Source organism: Pangasianodon hypophthalmus, chromosome 25 (genome assembly GCF_027358585.1).
Source record: "Pangasianodon hypophthalmus isolate fPanHyp1 chromosome 25, fPanHyp1.pri, whole genome shotgun sequence".
Taxonomy (NCBI): Eukaryota; Metazoa; Chordata; class Actinopteri; order Siluriformes; family Pangasiidae; genus Pangasianodon; species Pangasianodon hypophthalmus.
This window is the reverse complement of record NC_069734.1, coordinates 18,779,762-18,787,048: the sequence shown is the minus strand read 5'-3', so window position 1 is coordinate 18,787,048 and position 7,287 is coordinate 18,779,762.

The following is a 7,287-nucleotide window of genomic DNA, read 5'->3' as shown; positions in this document are numbered from 1 at the left end:
ACACTCACACACACACACATATACACACACAGGCAAATGTAAAACACACACACAAAAACACACACACACTGGTAAATGTAAAGCACACACACACAGTAACGATGGAAAACACCCCCCACACACATACACACTCACTTTTTCACACATATGTACACACATACACACACACTCACTCTCTCTCTCTCTCTCTCTCTCACACACACACACACACACACACAATGATGATGTAAAACACATACACATACACAGGCAAATGTAAAGCACACACACACACAGGTCAGTAAATCTCACTAATCCAAAACCTAAACAGACTCGATCTGATTTCTAACACTAACCTCACACTGACCTCAGACTAACCTTCGTGTTTAGCATAGATTAACACATACACACACACACACACACACACACACACACACATACACACACTCAATTTCTGCATCAGTTAATCATGATTTGTACCGATTTTAAACTGAGACGAGGTAATTGGCCAGTCGGCCAATCAGCATTCAGTATTCAAATCAGTCACAGTGTAATATCAGATGTATCAGCGATTAAGCTAGCAAAGGTAGCGTAGCTATTCCTAACCATGACGCCTTGTTGGATTTTTATATTTTCATATTTTTATGTGACAAATCAAAATCTAAATAAGTATAAAATGTTATTTAAATATATGAAATTAAATATATTTTAAAGATATTCATTATTAAGTTTATTTACATTTAATGTTTAAATATATTTCATATTTAATAAATCTAATTTTAATATTTTTATTTTTTAATGCAACCAATCAGAAAGGAAGGTTTAATACAGAGTGTTTTTTTTACTTTGTTGAACATACTAAGGAAATCATGATATCACACACACACACACACACACACATCCTCACACACACACACACACACACACATACACACACACACACAGATGGTTTTGTGTACAAGGAGTAACCTTTTTAAAATAGTGTGAAGGAGGTGAAGACATGAACTTCACTGGCCTTTCCCTCCCTCTCTCTTTCTCACACACACACACACACACATGTTCCACTCATATGTTTTCAATCAAACACACACCAAAACACACTTGACCCAGCAGAGTTTCTTAGTTGTGCTGCGTAAGTTGTCTGTCACACACTCTGACACACACAGTCAGGGAATAAAACACACACACACACACAGCCAGAACGGGGTGAGGGAATAAGTGAGAGAATAAAGGAAAAAAGAAGCAAAGGACTTTCTTTTATCAGAAAAAAATAAAAACGAAACAGAAAAATGAGACAGAATGAAAGAAGGAACGAGGCGAGAGAGAGAGAGAGAAGGGTGTGAAAGCTGAAAAGAATAAATGAAAGAAAGATAGAGGGAGAGAATTAGAAAGAATGAAATGAGAGACTGAGATGGAGAAAGAGAGAAACAGGGAGAGAAAGAGAGAGCGACAGAGAGGCAGAGAAACAGAGAGAAAGAAGGGGGGAGAAAAGGAAAAGAGACAAAGACAGAGAGAGCAGAAGTGGGAGGATGAAAAACAGAAATGGAAAGGTGAGATTGAAAAAAAACAGGGCAGGGAAGAGAGAAAGGAAAGATGAAAGTGGGTGAAGAAGAACAGGAAGCAAGAAGTAGAGAAAGAAAATGTAAGTAAAAGAGGTTAAAGGATAAGAGAGGGCAAATGGGTATGAATGAAAGAGGAAAGAGAATGAACAGACAGGCAGAGAGAGAGAGAGAGAGAGAGGAGGTTATGAAAGGGAGAGATGGAGAAAGTGAGAGAGAATGAAAGAGTTCTGAGCTCCATCAGCAGACTGTAATCAGCAGCAGATGATGGAAGTCAAAATCAGCCAAAAGCCTGAACCACTAAAAATAACACACACACACAGAGAGAGAGAGAGAGAGAGAGAGAGAGAGAGAGAGAGACTGACTGTCAGGGACACGCGGCACCCACAACACCTCACATAAAAAAAAAACGTGTGTGTGTGTATGTTTTGAATGCTATAATGTTTTGTACAGAACTCAAGGCCTCAATTAACAGGTTAAAGAAGGATCTGTCTCTCTCTCACACACACACGCACACACTCACACACTTCTTTGTTTGTGTAATTACAGTCTCAGCACATCTCACTCTGCACCACAACACTGAGTGGACCAGGTCTGATTGTTCACACTGCACACTACACACTGCACTGTGTGTAGTGGAGTGTGTAATGTATAGTGTGTGTAATGTGTAGAGTGTGTGTAATGTGTGTAGTGTATAGTGTGTGTAATGTGTAGAGTGTGTGTACTGGGGTGTGTAGTGTACAGTGTGTGTAGTGTATAGTGTGTGTAATGCGTAGACTGTGTGTACTGGGGTGTGTAGTGTATAGTGTGTGTAATGTAGAGTGTGTGTACTGGGGTGTGTAGTGTATAGTGTGTGTAGTGTATAGTGTGTGTAATGTGTAGAGTGTGTGTACTGGGGTGTGTAGTGTATAGTGTGTGTAATGTAGAGTGTGTGTACTGGGGTGTGTAGTGTATAGTGTGTGTAATGTAGAGTGTGTGTACTGGGGTGTGTAGTGTATAGTGTGTGTAATGTGTAGAGTGTGTGTACTGGGGTGTGTAGTGTATAGTGTGTGTAATGTAGAGTGTGTGTACTGGGGTGTGTAGTGTATAGTGTGTGTAATGTAGAGTGTGTGTACTGGGGTGTGTAGTGTATAGTGTGTGTAATGTAGAGTGTGTGTACTGGGTTGTGTAGTGTACAGTGTGTGTAATGTAGAGTGTGTGTACTGGGGTGTGTAGTGTATAGTGTGTAATGTGTAGAGTGTGTGTACTGGGGTGTGTAGTGTATAATGTGTAATGTGTAGAGTGTGTGTACTGGGGTGTGTAGTGTATAGTGTGTGTAATGTAGAGTGTGTGTACTGGGGTGTGTAGTGTATAGTGTGTGTAATGTAGAGTGTGTGTACTGGGGTGTGTAGTGTATAGTGTGAGTAATGTGTAGAGTGTGTGTACTGGGGTGTGTAGTGTATAATGTGTAATGTGTAGGGTGTGTGTACTGGGGTGTGTAGTGTATAGTGTGTAATGTGTAGGGTGTGTGTACTGGGGTGTGTAATGTATAGTGTGTGTAATGTAGAGTGTGTGTACTGGGGTGTGTAGTGTATAATGTGTAATGTGTAGAGTGTGTGTACTGGGGTGTGTAGTGTATAGTGTGTGTAATGTGTAGAGTGTGTGTACTGGGGTGTGTAGTGTATAATGTGTAATGTGTAGAGTGTGTGTACTGGGGTGTGTAGTGTATAGTGTGTGTAATGTGTAGAGTGTGTGTACTGGGGTGTGTAGTGTATAGTGTGTGTAATGTAGAGTGTGTGTACTGGGGTGTGTAGTGTATAGTGTGTGTAATGTAGAGTGTGTGTACTGGGGTGTGTAGTGTATAGTGTGTGTAATGTAGAGTGTGTGTACTGGGGTGTGTAGTGTACAGTGTGTGTAATGTAGAGTGTGTGTACTGGGGTGTGTAGTGTATAGTGTGTAATGTGTAGAGTGTGTGTACTGGGGTGTGTAGTGTATAGTGTGTAATGTGTAGAGTGTGTGTACTGGGGTGTGTAGTGTATAGTGTGTGTAATGTAGAGTGTGTGTACTGGGGTGTGTAGTGTATAGTGTGTAATGTGTAGAGTGTGTGTACTGGGGTGTGTAGTGTATAATGTGTAATGTGTAGAGTGTGTGTACTGGGGTGTGTAGTGTATAGTGTGTGTAATGTAGAGTGTGTGTACTGGGGTGTGTAGTGTATAGTGTGTAATGTGTAGAGTGTGTAATGTGTGTAATGTGTAGAGTGTTACTATACTACACTATAGAGTATACTACACTCTATACACACTACACACTTTATACTATACACTACCCTAACCTCTACACATTACACAATCTACACTATACACTCTACACTATACTCTACACACTGTAAGTCATGGACAATTCCCCTCCAGACCACCAGAGGGCCACACACATTACATTATACACCACGCACATTACACAATGCACGCATTACACTACACACTCAGCACATTTCCTGCTATACCTGTACATACGTACACACACTCTACACTACACGTTACATACTATACACTGTACAAACCATAGGCACTTACACTGCATCTCACACTAGAAGCTACAGCTTGGACACTACACTTATTACACTACACAATGCACAACATACTAGCGCATATAAAACATTCAGATTATAAACTGCACATCAGGCATCATACACTACACATCACACACTCGCACTATAAACTACACAACGCACATTATACACAATACGCCTCACTACAAACTACACACAAACTTTACACTACACACACTATATTCTTCATGATGAGAATAAAACTAAAGGCGTGTGTGAAACACTGCGGCTCTCAACACTCACGTTACACTCCTGTAACACACACACACACACACACACACACAAACGTCTTGAATCCCCTCTAAGTTTTAGTGCTGAGTAAAGGTTTTTTTTTTTTTTTGAAAAAAAAAACTGAATTCTCTAAAACTCAAACCACATGTAGGGCCTCTTTCTCTCTCTCTCTCTCTCTCTCTCTCTCTCCGTCAGTTCAGTGTGCTTTAATGACATGACTATATTTAATTACACTTTTGCTCAAGCATCACTGAAATGACAGAGCTGTTATTAAGGGCTATAAAAAAAAGTCGTCTTTAGTTACAGAGAGATTTAGTCTGAAATTATCAAAGAGCCAAAGAGCGTGCGTTTAGAGGAACAGAGATGGAGTGAAGAACAGAAAAACATGTAGGCCAATGAAAACAGGGCACTGTCCTCTGTCTTTCTCTCCGTATGTTTTTATTTTTATAATCTTTAAGCCCTATTCAGACGGGATTAGTTTTCCATGTGGAGGTGTGTGATGTAATTATTCCCGGAGAATCTCTGGGATTTTAGTCTGAATCCATCATGTCAGTAATTTTATACGGACTACGCACGCACTAGTCTGGAAAGATTATGGCGTATTTTACCTTCAGTAATGTGAGCAGTAGAAATAATTCCAGGTAATACATATATATAAGTTTAAAACACAGAACAATCAAATATAGAAAATGTTTTAAAAAGGGCGTGTCAGAGAAGCAGAAGTTATTGCGTTCCTAGCACAGGTACAGACTACAGTCATGTTACGGTCATGTGACCTACTAATACTCAAGTGTTAGTGGCCACGCCCCCTACAACAAGCGCTTATAATAATGACCAAAACAATCAGTGTGTGTTCAAGTGAGGCGTGTGAATGTGTACGCGTAGAATTTTTTACGTATGTGGTGAAGACATGCCCATTTCTGTGATTTATACTCGTCCCGTGTGTTACTACAGACGTCCTCAGACGACGTTCACGAAAACATTAACATATATCTGGAAAAATCTGGCGCTAAAGTGAGTATTAGCAAAAACGAGACCAAAAAAGCAGAATACAAACAAATAATTAAAATGAAATAAGGCCAAAAATGAGGAGTATAGTCACAGTTTGACTAAATATGAAAAAAATTCAATAGTTTAGCACAGAAGCTACGAGGCTAACGTAGCTAACATGTAATGGATGCCTAAGGATGTCATGCAAATTTCTTTATTTGCTAAAATCACTTCTATTAGCGCATGTGAAGGTCAGATTCTACTGAGATTCTTACTTCTTATTTCTCGCTAAATCCAACGTGTCTGTTTTCTGCTAGTAACATCTCCAATTTTTTCCGTTTAGTTTTGAAATATGTGAATCTTGTAACGTATTCTTGGCATACAGGAACATCACGCATCTTCGTCTCCGGAGGTCCAGCTATGATGCTAGCTATGATTTCATACTCGAGTCATAAAGCAGAGGAATAAATAACGAGTGCAAAAAATCTCACACTTTCAACATTCAAGAAACAAACAGAACATTTACCGAGATTAGTGATTAGCACAGTTATCAGTTAGCAAAAGCTAACTAAACCCTCTAACCTCTAACCCCCAACCTCTAACCCCTAACCTCTAAACCCTCTAACCCCTAATCCCTAAACCCTAACTCCTAAACTCTAACCTCTAACCCCTAATCCCTAAACCCTAACTCCTAAACTCTAACCTCTAACCTCTAACCCCTAATCCCTAAACCCTAACTCCTAAACTCTAACCTCTAACCTCTAACCCCTAATCCCTAAACCCTAAACCCTAACTCCTAAACTCTAACCTCTAACCCCTAATCCCTAAACCCTAACTCCTAACCCCTAACCTCTAACCCCAACCCCTAACTCTAACCCCAACCCCTAACCTCTAACCCCTAACCCCAACCTCTAATCCCTAACCCCTAAACCCTAATCTCTAAACCCTAACTCCTAAACCCTAACCCCTACCCCCTAACCTCTAATCCCTAACCTCTAACCCCTAACCCCTAATCCCTAACCTCTAACCCCTAATCTCTAAACCCTAACTCCTAAACCCTAACCCCTAACCCCTAATCTCTAACCTCTAACCCCTAACCTCTAACCTCTAACCCCTAACCCCTAACCTCTAACCCCTAACCCCTAATCTCTAAACCCTAACTCCTAAACCCTAACCTCTAACCCCTAACCCCTAACCTCTAACTCCTAATCCCTAACCTCTAACCCCTAACCCCTAATCTCTAAACCCTAACTCCTAAACCCTAACCCCTAACCCCTAACCTCTAACTCCTAATCCCTAACCCATAATCTCAAATTCCTACAGAGACACACTTCTCATAGTGATGTAATATGAATTATATTGACTGACATATCCAGTGTGTGTGTGTGGGTGTGTGCGCATGTGAGTGCGTATGTGTGTGTGTGTGTGTGAGTGTGAGTATAAGTGTGTGTGAGTGTGTGTGTGTGTGTGTGTGTGTCTGAGTGACGATGCCTCCATGGAACGCTTTCTTCAGACGAGAGCAAACAAATAATTCCTGAGGTACGATGAAAACCCCGCAACTGGCAGGACTACAGTCCGAACCCTCCGACCCCTCATTCTCTCTCTCTCTCTCTCATTCTCTCTCTCTCTCTCTCTCTCTCTCTCTCAGTCTCTCTCTGTTTCTATTAGTCTGTTTCTTTGGCTGTCTCTCATTCTCTCTCGTTCAGTCCATCTCTATTATCTCTCTCTCTATTAGTCTTTCTTTCTGTCTCTCTCTATCAGTCTGTCCCTCTATCTGTTTCTCTTTCTCTCTGTCTATCTGTCTTTCTCTATCACTCTGTCTATCTCTCTGTCTCTAACATCCACCAGTCTCTCTCTATCCATCCGTCTCTCTCTATTAATCTTTTTTCTATCAGTCTGTCCCTCCAGCTATATCCCTTTCTTCTATTTCTCTTTCTCTCT